The sequence below is a fragment of the Pseudophryne corroboree genome, chromosome 6 (genome assembly GCF_028390025.1).
Source record: "Pseudophryne corroboree isolate aPseCor3 chromosome 6, aPseCor3.hap2, whole genome shotgun sequence".
Lineage (NCBI taxonomy): Eukaryota > Metazoa > Chordata > Amphibia > Anura > Myobatrachidae > Pseudophryne > Pseudophryne corroboree.
In genome coordinates, this window is record NC_086449.1 from 523,943,508 (window position 1) to 523,957,678 (window position 14,171).

General features: G+C 40.9%; 1 protein-coding gene across 17 annotated transcripts in view; it reads left to right on the top strand.

The window, feature by feature from the left end:
* GRIP1 (glutamate receptor interacting protein 1) overlaps positions 1-14,171 on the top strand; it is an 871,453-nt gene that overhangs the window by 515,972 nt on the left and 341,310 nt on the right. The window lies entirely within an intron of this gene.

The window sequence follows — 14,171 nt, forward strand, 5'->3', positions numbered from 1 at the left end:
AACTGGGTGCTTTTGCTTCTAAGCAGACTATTGCTAGTTGGATGTGTAATACAATTCAGCTTGCACATTCTGTGGCAGGCCTGCCACAGCCAAAATATGTAAATGCCCATTCCACAAGGAAGGTGGGCTCATCTTGGGCGGCTGCCCGAGGGGTCTCGGCTTTTACAACTTTGCCGAGCGGTTATTTAGTCAGGGGCAAACACGTTTGTAAAATCCTACAAATTTGATACCCTGGCTAAGGAGGACCTGGAGTTCTCTCATTCGGTGCTGCAGAGTCATCCGCACTCTCCCGCCCGTTTGGGAGCTTTGGTATTATCCCCATGGTCCTTTCAGGAACCCCAGCATCCACTAGGACGATAGAGAAAATAAGAATTTACTTACCGATAATTCTATTTCTCGGAGTCCGTAGTGGATGCTGGGCGCCCATCCCAAGTGCGGATTATCTGCAATACTTGTACATAGTTACAAAAATCGGGTTATTATTGTTGTGAGCCATCTTTTCAGAGGCTCCGCTGTTATCATACTGTTAACTGGGTTCAGATCACAGGTTGTACAGTGTGATTGGTGTGGCTGGTATGAGTCTTACCCGGGATTCAAAATCCTTCCTTATTATGTACGCTCGTCCGGGCACAGTATCTAACTGGCTTGGAGGAGGGTCATAGGGGGAGGAGCCAGTGCACACCACCTGATCCTAAAGCTTTACTTTTTGTGCCCTGTCTCCTGCGGAGCCGCTATTCCCCATGGTCCTTTCAGGAACCCCAGCATCCACTACGGACTCCGAGAAATAGAATTATCGGTAAGTAAATTCTTATTTTTTCCCCAACTAAATGAAGTTTAAAAATGCAGTAAATCTCTTTCTGCACTTAGGCAAATCGAAACACTTGTGATAATGACAGTAAAGATGACATGCACTACTTTGACAAATCAGAAGATTTAAGTTCTTTAAAGAGCTTCCAAATTACTGATTCAGAGTTTAAAGATATGCAAAAAGATTCTCAAATATGTCTCAAAACAATTTCCATCTTTCCTGAATGCTGAACTGTATAACAAATATAATGAATATCTTGTAATTTACATCTCCTATGCCTGTTTAACAGTTGTTTTTATTGCAAGCTAGATAAATATCTGGGTAGATGACCAGGCGTCACCTTTGGAAGAATAACTAAAATGGAAGAATGGATTTTGTGAAAGAGTAAAGGATTTCTGTGGTATGAACAGTTTAAATGTCTGTAAATGGGAGATGATAGGGTGCAATATTGAATATAGTTTATAAGGTAACTTGAAAATAGAGTAATACCAACAAATCTCTTGTATAGTCTGAGAGAGGGATTGTAAGCAACATATTTGGCTGTATTTGGCTCTGCATGGTGGTATGGCAATTAGTGTTGTGGCCTTATATGCCTGAGGTCATGATTACAATTCCAAATAGACCCTATACTGTATATGTGTACTTTGTATGTTGTCCTTGTACAGTATTTGCGATATCCGATATTAAGACTAGTTTAACCACTTTCTTTTAAGGAACAACTGGTAAATTTATAAATGTTACTTAGATATGCTCCCTGTGGTTAATGAGTTCTTTTAAAATACACTTACACATGCTTTATAAAATACAATATAATTAACAAAAAAAAACAAAACACTAATACAGGTTGAGTATCCCATATCCAAATATTCCGAAATACGGAAATTTTTGAGTGAGACTGAGATAGTGAAACCTTTGTTTTCTGATGGCTCAATGTACTCAAACCTTGTTTAATACACAAAATAATTACAAATATTGTATTAAATGACCTTCAGGCTGTGTGTATAAGGTGTATATGAAACATAAATGAATTGTGTGAATGTACACATACTTTGTTTAATGCACAAAGTTGTTAAAAATATTGGCTAATATGAACTTCAGGCTGTGTGTATAAGGTGTATATGAACCATATGCTTAGACTTGGGTCCCATCACCATGATATCCCATTATGGTATGCAATTATTCCAAAATATGGAATAATCCGATATCCAAAATACCTCTGGTCCCTAGCATTTTGGATAAGGGATACTCAACCTGTATACAAATGTATGATAAAAACATGACACCAAATTGTATCTCACTGTTAATGGATAGTGTTTTATGGAGTCCTGTGCAATAATTGTATTTAACATAGTTATCTCATAAATGTTTGTCTATTTATGACCAAACTCAAAACAGAAAATCCAATTGGCTGATGACTAGATTGGCATGCAAGCATTTTGATTCTGCCGCATCCTTTACCTAGTTTGTTACAGAAGTGGTTATGCCAGACCTATTTGCTATTTAAACCTTCTGGAGTACCCAAACAGGAGGTCCAAAGACCATGCGCATAATGGATATAAATGTGTGTCATATATAGTCCCACCCCAATGTGCAATGGTGCAATGTGCCACTGTTCAACTGAGCACAGGGTTAAGATGCAGTTCACAGCATATTGTGCCAGAAAGGCCCTTCCCACTTTTCAAGAATTAAAAACAGGATCAGGGAGTATGGTTTAGTCTTCTTGGAGTCAAGAAGGACTCCCTTAAAAAAAAGTAGGCAAGTATGGAACTACCAGAATATCCAGAAGTCTCAAATTTTGAGAAGACTAGGCCACCCTCCCAAATTCTGATGGTCTATCTTGTGAAGTGGGCTGAGAGCGCCGATAACTAAATAGTGTTATCAGGTTCCTCCCCCATAAGGATGCAGAGCAGTGGGTGGAGCGTGCTGATGAGTAGCATGTGTGATTATAGGAAGCTCCCAAAACTGTACTTAAATAAAGAAACAAGTGGACTGCTTTTAGATATTATGAAGGAGGTTTTGTTCTGCAAGATGACAAGCCGTTAATCTTGTTTTGTTGAGTTGATTAAATGAAGGTATTGCTAATGGATCTTTCTACCTAAGCTTTCGGGAAATATCTGTTTCCTCTGACTAAACTGTTAGATGCTGTTAAGAAACATTGTAGGCAAGGGTTCGCACACTCAGGAGTTGGAACACAAATCAAGTTAAAAGTCTACTCGAAGCTTTGTATTTTATCTTCACTTTAGCACGGTGTTAGAGGTTTTTAACAGGTTTCAAAAGATTCTCCTTATCATAGGGTTCTATGTACTGTTCTTAATGACTGGTCCCAGTTGTCAGCAACTGTATGCCCTACACATCCATACAAATACATTTAATAGACTTTATGAATGTTTTTGAAATAATTAAATTTAATAGACACAAAGACAAAGCTACATATTTCCCAGAAGCTCTGCACTATACCCTTTAAGCTTTGGAAAACATCCTTAGAAACAAGAAATACTATTGTCTGTGACAGGTTGAAGGGCTGCCGCAGATGAGATTTATCCCTGGAGCACAGTGGTTATATACAACAGAGTTGTGTACGAAAGGAAAAGCAAAAGTAAAATAGCAAAATCAGACCTAAATAAAGCAGATCAAAATATGAATAGATTGGGACTTTTTCCCGTGTTATTTCACCGGGCCATTTTCTGACAATGTGGTCCTTGTACTCCTGCCAATTATGCTAGGGTGGAGTTAGGTGTTACTAGCACTAATTCAGGTGTAAGGTGATAATAAAGGCAATCGAAATTGGAAAGAAATTCCTGTGTAACAATCCCAAAGGGATGTCACTGCATACTATGTACAGCTTCCTTAGTAGGCAGGGGGTCCAGAAGATCCTTTACTACTTTAGGCCTTTATTGCTCATGGACATGGGAAGTAGTTACCCGGTTCATCTCTTGAGGATGACCTGAAGACCTGAGTAGCCATGCACGTGTGTTTCTACACACTATGCAGTAAGTGTTGTGTATGCTCATTGCGTATTTTCCCATTGTGCATGCTTCAGAGCTGAGCGCACACATCTATGGCTGATTCAGTCGTATGCAACTCAGTGGCATCTTCACTTACAGATGAGGTGGTGTTACTATGTGGTAATAGCGCATTCCCACATAGGTAGATTTTAGCGAGCATGTTGTGCGTAAGCGAATATGTGCCTGTTCTTAGACATATCTATTGAGGTGGGTTGGCACCAGTGCGCATTGATTATTGTGATGTTTATGGATAGGGACATGCGGGCACAGTGGGTGTAATTACTACGAATCGGCCCCTTTGTAAACAGAGCATGCAGCTTATGCTCCAATATTAGCCCTGAATAAGTGCTGCTAGCCTTGGCCATCATACAGTGACCAGTTATTGCTGTGATGCTGTTTACCTTGTTAATATACTTGATCTATTAGACACATTTGGAATCCATCTGTCTTCAGAATTCTGACTCAATCCATAGCCTTCACAGTATCCAAAGGAAATACTGTGTCCCTAAAGGCGTTATTTGGCTTCTTAACACTTGGTGGTTCTTGTACTGAAGTTACAGACATCTTTATACTTGTGTGCCTTTCTGTAAGCCAATTTACAGCTGGGGATACTCAGTAAGCTGGAGCAGGATAAAGAAAATGGGGGATTCTTGTCCTGCCAAACGAGGATGCCTTCAGGCATTGTTGAGGATGAATTTGCATTGTAGAAGGAATAAGTGCATTGCTAGGGACCTTAGATTCACTGTGAAGTCTTATGAGTTATCAAAATATGCGTACAGAGTGTAAGTCCTCAGTCTCACAAGGCAATACACACTGCTTGTTTAAACACTTCTTAAGACTGTCTGAGTGAACTCTCCCGGGTTACTCTTTATACAGTACCCATTTGTTAGTGTTATAGCAGTTAAAAGGAGTACTCTGGAGGGCATATAAAAGCACCTAAAACCAGGCTGTCAGCTGAACACCCTGTTGTGTGGGTGTTGACAATTTGTATAATTACTTTGTTATATTTACACAATAGGCCTAAAGCAGTGGTTCTCAAACTTTTTTGAGTCATAGCGCCCTAGAGTATAAGAATTTTTTACATGGCACCCCAAGGCCAAAAGTTTATTATTGAGAAATTTAGAAAGAAATATTACATTAAGTAAATTGCATCTATGTCATACAAGATTTGCTTCAGTTTGTCCACATATTTTATGATTGACAGCCACCAGCACTGGTTTTGCCTATTACACTGGCCATAGATAATTTTAATTGTTCCTGGAACATCAACCCAGGGCACCCCTGCAAGTGTCCTGAGGCACCCCAGGGTGCCACGGCACACAGTTTGATAACCACTGGCCTAAAGAGTTTACTTGGCTAGTCACACAGTTGAAACACAATAAGGCTGTTATTTGCTACAGCGGCATGGAATGAGCTTGTAGAATACTGTATATGTTGGGTGCATATGGACGTGGAAACCCCGCAGCAGAGATAGTATTAGGTAGGCTCTTCCAGAAAGTGTATCGTGGAATGATTACATATAGGACAGGCATTATAGGACCAAGGATGAAAAGACCTATTGCTAATAAAAACATGGAGGAGTCCATTAAGTACAAGTACTGGGGTGATGCCTTTTCTATTAATGCCATCTCTGGGTGATGAGAACAGTAGGAGAGGACTAGAAAATAAATAGAGGCCTCGAGCAAGAATATTTATACACTATGGATAGTTTTCACAATAGCAGCTGAACTTAGCTGCAGTACCTTGGCAATGATATTACCATATATTGCAGTGAAAAGTTATTTTGATCATTGTGATAAGTGTATATTTAGTACTCAGACCCCTATATATGAAAATAGGCCCTTTGGGTTTAATTTATGCCCATACTGTTGATGGTGTAGGAGCTTCCGCAGTATAGCAAATATATATTGATTCACGTTTTTTCGCATTTATTAAGATATTTACTGTTAATCACAAAATGAGTTGATATGTCCTTAAGAAAAATGTGCAGAGCTGGTCAGAATACTATATTTGCTGAATAATCTTGTTTTAAGGCATGACTTGTACAAGACAAATGCAACATTAAATGTATTGGAAATGTATCCAAGACGGACAAAGCAACACCAGATATATCCAAGGCTAATTGAGAAGAATAAAGAAAGAAATCTTTTGAGTTTATGTCCGAAAGACTGATAAACGAAACAATAACCATTTTCAAGGCTGTCCTAGTTGCCACTTCTAACATTGTATGACAATCGATGTATTTTCAAGACATACATGGTGTATTCTGATTGGCTAAATGTATTGGCAAGCATAAACCCTTTGTTTTCAAGCTATAAATAATAAAGCTATGATGGCCCCTAGCGGGTCATTTTATGATTTGATTAAGGTTACACATGAACTTGTGTCCTTTTTTCATTCACTGATCTCCAACCGGTTGCAAGAGAAACAGAATTCTGACTGATGACTGCAGAGAGTTTATAGACCAGACCTGAATAGGTTAACATACCCTATCATTTTGGGGGCTCGTCCGGGATATTCCAGCATCTCCTCCACTGGCAATAAATCCTCTGATCTTTCAGGAACCGCTGATAACAAAAACCGGTAAGTGAGATTTAATGTGTAGATTTCTACCTGCTCACTTGAACTCAGCGTTTCTTGAAATCTGGGGAAGTCCAGTCGGGAAGGTCAGAGAATATCTTACAGAGCCCAGTGTCAGTCAGAAGAAATTTTTTAAGGTACCATACATGTATGTTATATTGTTGAATTGTGGGTAAATAATTTCAGATAATTTGCCACAAATGCACAAGGGGAATTAATCAAATATGCAGAAAACTTTTAAATTGTGAAAGTACTAATACATGTTTATTAAGAAAATACAGCCGTTTTATAAAGGTGGCGCATGGCCAAGATATGTTCTAATGCTGATAACCAGTTTGAATTGATAAATAACCAAAGAGGTGTATGCAAATCTTGTACCTGTGTTGTTGTGTTAAGAAAATACAAAGGGTCCGTAGCACCGAGATTGGTGGCAATTACAAGCACTGAAGTCTCATTTGGTTATGTGGAAAATTATGATGAATTTTATTGTACAAAAGGTTGTCATTTTAAAAAGGGAATTGTTGGAACATTACATTGAGAATGATTGATCTAACATCATAACCTATTGGCCTAGGAACCACATAATCCCAGGTCTAAGACCCATGTGCCCGTGCAGCCTCAAACAGCTGCCTGTGCACACAGATAACAGATATAGCATTTACTGTCATCCTTGCACTGTTGTATGTACTCTGTCAATATGCTTTTGAAAAGGTGGGGGGGAGTCGGGTGTCTGCTGAATAATGAAACCAGTGTCAGTAACTAGATTCTGCTGCACACATTGTACTGTATATATTGTATGTCCCTATGCAAGACAGTTAAAGGGTAGGATTGGGTCTGTAATAAAGAACAGCTACTGTCTGAAAGAGACACAAGGTGAACGTATTCCAAGAATAGTGGGGAGTTTACCAAGAACACAAGGTACAAACCCTCAGCCTCATTACTGATGCATCCCCTATATGAATTAACAAAAAAAGGAGGCGTCCATCAGAAAACAGGGACACCATTGAAGAAGCAGTAAGAAAACTAAAGCAAGCCATAATAACAGCCCCAGCATTGGGATTGCCTGATTACAAAAAAGCCTTTTAACCTATTCTGCCATGAAAACAGAGGGCATTCTTTAGGGGTGCTCACCCAGAAATACGGACCAAAACAAAGACCAGTGGCATACTATTCAGCCCAGTTGGATCCGATTATCAGAGGAGCACCATCCTGTGTCCGAGCAATGGCAGCAGCAGCAATACTGAAGGAAAAGGTGACAGACATCATTGTGCTTGATCATCCACTGTGTATACAAGTACCGCACGCTGTAACAGAAATACTAAGTCAAGAAAAAAGCAAGCATCTTTCTGCAGCCAGACTTACCAAATATGAAGTGATTGCCTAGCCCTCATGGAATTAGAGACTTTACCTCTTCCTAATGTCCAAGATACACCACTGGACAATCCAGACATGAACCTGTTCGTCGATGGATCAAGATATTATGATAATGGATCCCCAAGGACAGGATATGCAGTAACAACTGAAACTTAAGTCATAGACTCTGGACCATTGCTACCAAGAATGACAGCACAAGAAGCAGAACTCATAGCAATGACCAGAGCCTGCATACATGCTGAAAACATGACAGCTAATATCTAGTCCCAGGATTACGCTGTTATTTGGAAAAGTAGGGACTTCAAAGGTGCAAACGGAAAACCTATCAAACATGCCAGTTTGATTATGGAACTCTTCAGAACATTGGAACTACCTAAAAGGATTGGTATAATCAAGGTACAAGCACATACTAAGAGCCAAACCATGGAAGCTAAAGGAAATGCATTTGCAGATGCAGAAGCCAAGAGAATTGCCTTACAATCAAAAGAACTTGAGCAAGTCTTAGTAGCTCAAGATGTGAAGCAAATGCCCAGTGAGAGGAGTTGATCAAAATTCAACAACAAACATCACAAGGAGAAATGGAGATGATTGGGGGCAGAAGAAGATGAACATGGACTTTGGAAGTCAAGAGAATTAAAGTACTGTCTACCAGCAGCTCTATTTCCACCTATGTTACAAGTAGCTCATGGACAAGTACATCATTCAAAGGAAGCCATGGTGAATAGAGTACAAGAGCATTGGATAGCTCCTGGCTTCAATAAAGCTGCAACAAACTTTGTAGCAGGATGCTGGATCTGTGGAATCAGCAATCCAGGACAAAGAACCAAGACACCTCTAGGAAGTATACCCAAAGCCTCTTACCCATTTGAAAGACTACAAATTGACTATTTACAGTGGCCACGAAGCGGTCCATATGAATATGTACTAGTAACAACGGACATGTTTAGTTACTGGGCCGAAGCCTGGCCAGTAAGCAAAGCCACAGCAAAAACCACTGCAAAGAAACTGATAGCAGAAGTAGTATGTAGATTTGGGATACCTGAGGTTATAGAATCAGATAGAGGTACACATTTCACAGGAGAAGTCATGCAGCATATAATGAAAGATTTGGGGGTACAGCAGGCCTTCCACGTGCCTTACCGCCCCCAGGCAAGTGGGAGGGGGGACATCTGAACTTTGACCTTAAGCTAAAACTACAGAAAATGACAGAAACCAAAAGAACGGCCAGAATGCCTACCTATAGTATTGTTCAATATTAGGACCACACCCATGAAACCTAGTAAACTGACTCCATATGAAATATTGTTTGGGTCAGCTCTAAGAACAGGTTGTTATTATCCACAACAATTACAACATAATCATGGTTATTTTTACAGGTTATGTACAGGAGGTCTGTAAAACATTGACTAACCTCCATTGCCGAGTGTTTTCTTCCATTCCAGACCCAGAAGGATCAGCTACGCATAAGCTAAATCCAGGAGATTGGGTCTATTTAAAGAGACATGTGAGAAAGACCTTTGAACCAAGATATGATGGTCCATATCAAGTGCTGCTAACCATGTCTACCTTAAATTAAGGTGAAAGGTCGTGATACCTGATTACATGCATCCCACTCGAAGAAGTTGACAGTGACTCTCCAGCCAGAAGAATGAAGTTGCTTATCCTTTGGTTGTTGTTAGGGGTAATCCCCAAGGTTTGGACTATAAGTCCAGGGGACTGGTTTACTGAAAGGAAATAGTTCAGGCCTAGGTAGTGTAGTGTAGGTAGAATAGGGAGAAAAAGTGGAATCAAAAAGACGGGAAATGATTGTGTAGGAGCTTCCGCAGTATAGCAAATATATATTGATTCACGTTTTTTCGCATTTATTAAGATATTTACTGTTAATCACAAAATGAGTTAATATGTCCTTAAGAAAAATGTGCAGAGCTGGTCAGAATACTATATTTGCTGAATAATCTTGTTTTAAGGCATGACTTGTACAAGACAAATGCAACATTAAATGTATTGGAAATGTATCCAAGACGGACAAAGCAACACCAGATATATCCAAGGCTAATTGAGAAGAATAAAGAAAGAAATCTTTTGAGTTTATGTCCGAAAGACTGATAAACGAAACAATAACCATTTTCAAGGCTGTCCTAGTTGCCACTTCTAACATTGTATGACAATCGATGTATTTTCAAGACATACATGGTGTATTCTGATTGGCTAAATGTATTGGCAAGCATAAACCCTTTGTTTTCAAGCTATAAATAATAAAGCTATGATGGCCCCTAGCGGGTCATTTTATGATTTGATTAAGGTTACACATGAACTTGTGTCCTTTTTTCATTCACTGATCTCCAACCGGTTGCAAGAGAAACAGAATTCTGACTGATGACTGCAGAGAGTTTATAGACCAGACCTGAATAGGTTAACATACCCTATCACTGTAGGGCACTATTTATTATTTTAAGGCCAGTAACAAATATCACTTGAATTGGAACTGTACACGCGCAAGTCAATAAGGCCACACATGCCCAGTAATTTAATGTCATTAATTGGTACTGCTCTTGTGTGCCCAGTAGTAATTTATCTTAAATTCAATACTGCCTATGCGCGAGATGGAAAAATCATGCATGTGTGTCTTTCAGGGGATCCCAGAATGCAGTGCGACTGGTCAGATACATGAGTTAGGGATTCAATTAGCTGTGATAACTGATTTTCTTTTTTTTTCTTTTTTTTAAAGTACTGTTTATTGAAATTTTCATCAACATACAATAGACATTGTAAAGTAAAGGGGGGTGGGGGAGGGGGAAGACAGAAGGAAAGAGGGAGGAAGGGGGGAGGGAGTGGGGTACAGCACAGCTAATATGTGAAACATCAAATAAGCAAGTATATCAAAAACCGAACGTCAACGGAGGGGGGCATTTAAAGTGTGCCATCCATGGGGACCAGGTCTCAGTGAAAGCTACTGCCTTGCTCTCAATCACGCTAGAGAGAAACTCCATGTGGTAGGTATCCCAGACGGCCGCAATCACAGCTGCAGTGGATGGGGACTGTGTGTGACTTCCAGTGAAAGGCAATCCTACATCTCAGTGCGGTTGCAATGTGCCAGATGAGTTTTTGTGAGGGTTTTGGGATCCCCGGGACTGGCCTCGGGAAGAGGAAGAAGGATGGGGAAAAGGGCATGTTAACTCCGGTGATTCTCAGAATCAGTCTCCGGATGGCCCTCCATGTCGGTGCTATCTTGGGGCAGTCCCAAAATATGTGGAGCAGGGTACCCTCCAATCCACAGCTCCTCCAACATCTATCCGATGCGGAAGGGAATATTCTACTCAGTCGTGTCGGGACCAAGTACCAGCGGACATATATTTTAAACGCATTCTCTCTATGTCTGATAGAGGTCGCTGAGGAAACTAGATTCTGTTTTATCTGTTCCCAGGAATCTGGGTCAATGTGGTCCTGTAATTCAGTTTCCCACGCTATTTCATGAGGGGCCAATGTGGGTAGGTCATGAGAAAGCATAAGACGATATATTGAGGATAATAGGCCCTTTGAGGGAGAGCGAAGGAAGCATAGTGATTCCAAAGGGGAACGGGGTGTAGGGCTATGTGGTTGGAGAGATGCAGTGTGAAAACTACGTAGTTGCAGGTATTGGAAGAAACATTGTGGCGGAAGTCCATATCGACTCTGTAATTCAGAGAAGGCTGGGAAAGAGCGAGATAGTGCGATATCGTTGATAAACAGTAGGTCGTGTGCCCACCAATGTTGGAAAGAGCATGGGGTCCGTCCACCGGCGAACAGTGGGTTGTCCCACAGGGGTGTGAGAGCGGGAGGAGAGGAGAGTAAAGCAAAGGTCTTAGTAAGTCTGTCCCATAGCATGATAGTGAATGCCACAGATGGGAAATTAGTGTATTCCGGTTGTCTGTGTGAGCGAGGGATCCAGAGAAGGGTGGAGATGGAGCGCATCTGCATAAGTTCGGATTCTAATTGAACCCATCTACGGGAAGATGTGCGCGAGTGCCAAAGGACGGCTTGAGATAGTTGAGCCGCGTAATAATATAATTTAATGTTGGGCACTCCAAGTCCACCCTCCCTGGCCCTGCAATAGAGCGTCTTGAGACGAACCCGGGGCCTTTTGTCCGACCATAGGAAGTGAGAGAATTTCTTCTGCAAAGCCGAGAGCACCTGTGAGGGGATCCGGACCGGGAGCGCCTGAAAGAGGTATAGTAGGCGGGGCAGGACGTTCATTTTCAGGGCGTTAGCTCGTCCAGACCATGAAATGAACTGATCTGACCATCTTTGGAGGTCACTAGTAACGCCATGGATCAGCCCAGGGTAGTTGGCTGTATATAATTGGGAGTATTGTCTGGTGAGGAATACGCCTAGATATTTCAAACGTGATTTTTTCCAGTCGAATTTGAAGTTGTTGCAGAGGGAGGCTTTCAACGGGGCCTGTAGATGGAAGTCTAGCACTTCTGTCTTAGCAGCGTTGACTTTAAAGTTGGAAATAAGGCCGAATTCCTGTATAATTTTAAAAAGATTTGGGAGGGAGATATGCGGGTTCGAGAGGGTGAGCAAAACATTGTCTGCATATAGGGAGATCTTGAATTGAGAGGAGCCCACGGTGATTCCCGTAATATCCGGGCAGCTGCGAATCCTTGACACCAGTGGTTCCATCATTAGTGCAAAAATTAAGGGTGACAAAGGACAGCCCTGTCTTGTGCCATTCGCAATCGAGAATGGGGGGGGATAGTAGACCATTCGTGATAACTGATTTTCATGTGAAAAACTGGCTGATTTCACGACTCGCAAAAATGGACCATTCCAATTGTTCACAAACTTTTACCTACGATAATTCTCCATAGATTTTAATGGGGATTTCTTTTCACCACCTCCTGAGCAGGTGAAAAATTGGGGAAGATCCGTATTTTAAGGTAGAAATGTCAGAACTTGTCATCACTAGGACACCCACCTTAAGACTAGTTAGGCACTTAGAGGTTTTTAATTATTTTTATTTGGCCAATAATGACATCATAATGACAGCATGCCGGAGTTTGGGATCCTGACAGACAGGATGCCGATGCTGGAATCCTGACCACTGGGATCCCATACATAAGTATGGCGGAGAGGGTTACGGTTAGGCTGCGAGGGGAGGGTTAGGTTGCGGGGGAATGGTTAGGGTTAGGCTGCAGAGGGAGGGTTAGGCTGCGTGGGGAGAATTAGGGATAGACTGTGAGGGGAGGGTTAGTCTGCGAGGGAGACGGTTAGGCTGAAGGGGGAGGGTTAGGTTTACGCTGCGGGAAGGGAGGGTTAGGTTTAGGCTACTTGATGCCTGTATCACAATCAAGAATCATTGCGTAAATGGCAGTTTCACTATTTTCTAATTTAATTGTGCGATACGCGGGACCACACATACTGGCAATAAGCAGAATTATCGCAGGATCGGTGCATTAATGCGTTATCGTGGCCAATTGAATTCTCCCCATAATGACATCCTGAGATCACATTATGTTTATATCTCCCAACTGTGAACAGATTTTCACAATTTTGTTATTTTTGCACACCACAGTCTGCATAACATGCTATGGGGATAAGGGCGTAAGAAATGAAGGATTCCTCTGCAGTAAAATGGCATGAAGCAGTGATGGAAAACAAAGACATAAGGGTCACAATGGTGATCAGTGCTTGGTAAATAGATCCCATAACGATAAAACAAACTAACCTGTTTTTGACACCTACAGTATAAATGTTTTCAGATCCTGAATGTTATTTGAGAGACAGATTATTGTACAGCCCTGACTCAAGTTATACAGAACAGGACTCTCTATTATGAGGTGTTGAACACATTTAACTGGCAGCCAGCAGTGCAAAAGTAAATTGCTTGAATACTTTAACACAAAATTGGATCACACAGTATTCCTCCAAAAGGAAGTTATTCCGAAAATTACTTTGAAGCGTTTCATTTTGTGAATGAACAGAGATTGTCATGCACATTATTTGACATGTTCGCAGGTGATGTTATATAAGCATTGCATTACTTCTGTCACATATAAGCACTGTTGCTGTGTGAAAACGATTATTTGTTTACATAGATTGCTAAAGCAATATAACTGCTCCCTGCATCATTAATATGCAAATATATAGTTTTTGCTTAAATTAAGTAGCATCTATAATTTATACAAGAAAAAAAAATAAGACAGTAAAACTGCTTGGAGGTAGGCTAATTTAAATTTAATTTGGCCTAAAGCTGGGTACACACTAGACCAGGGGTGGCCAACCAGTCAGAAATAAAGAGCCAAAAAATCTTGTTAGGTACGTCAAAGAGCCGACATAAAGCCGAAGGCGCGTGTGCAAAAATGGGGTGTGACCTTGTGCCTGCTAGGCCACACCCCATGGTATAAAATACAATGAAAATGCCA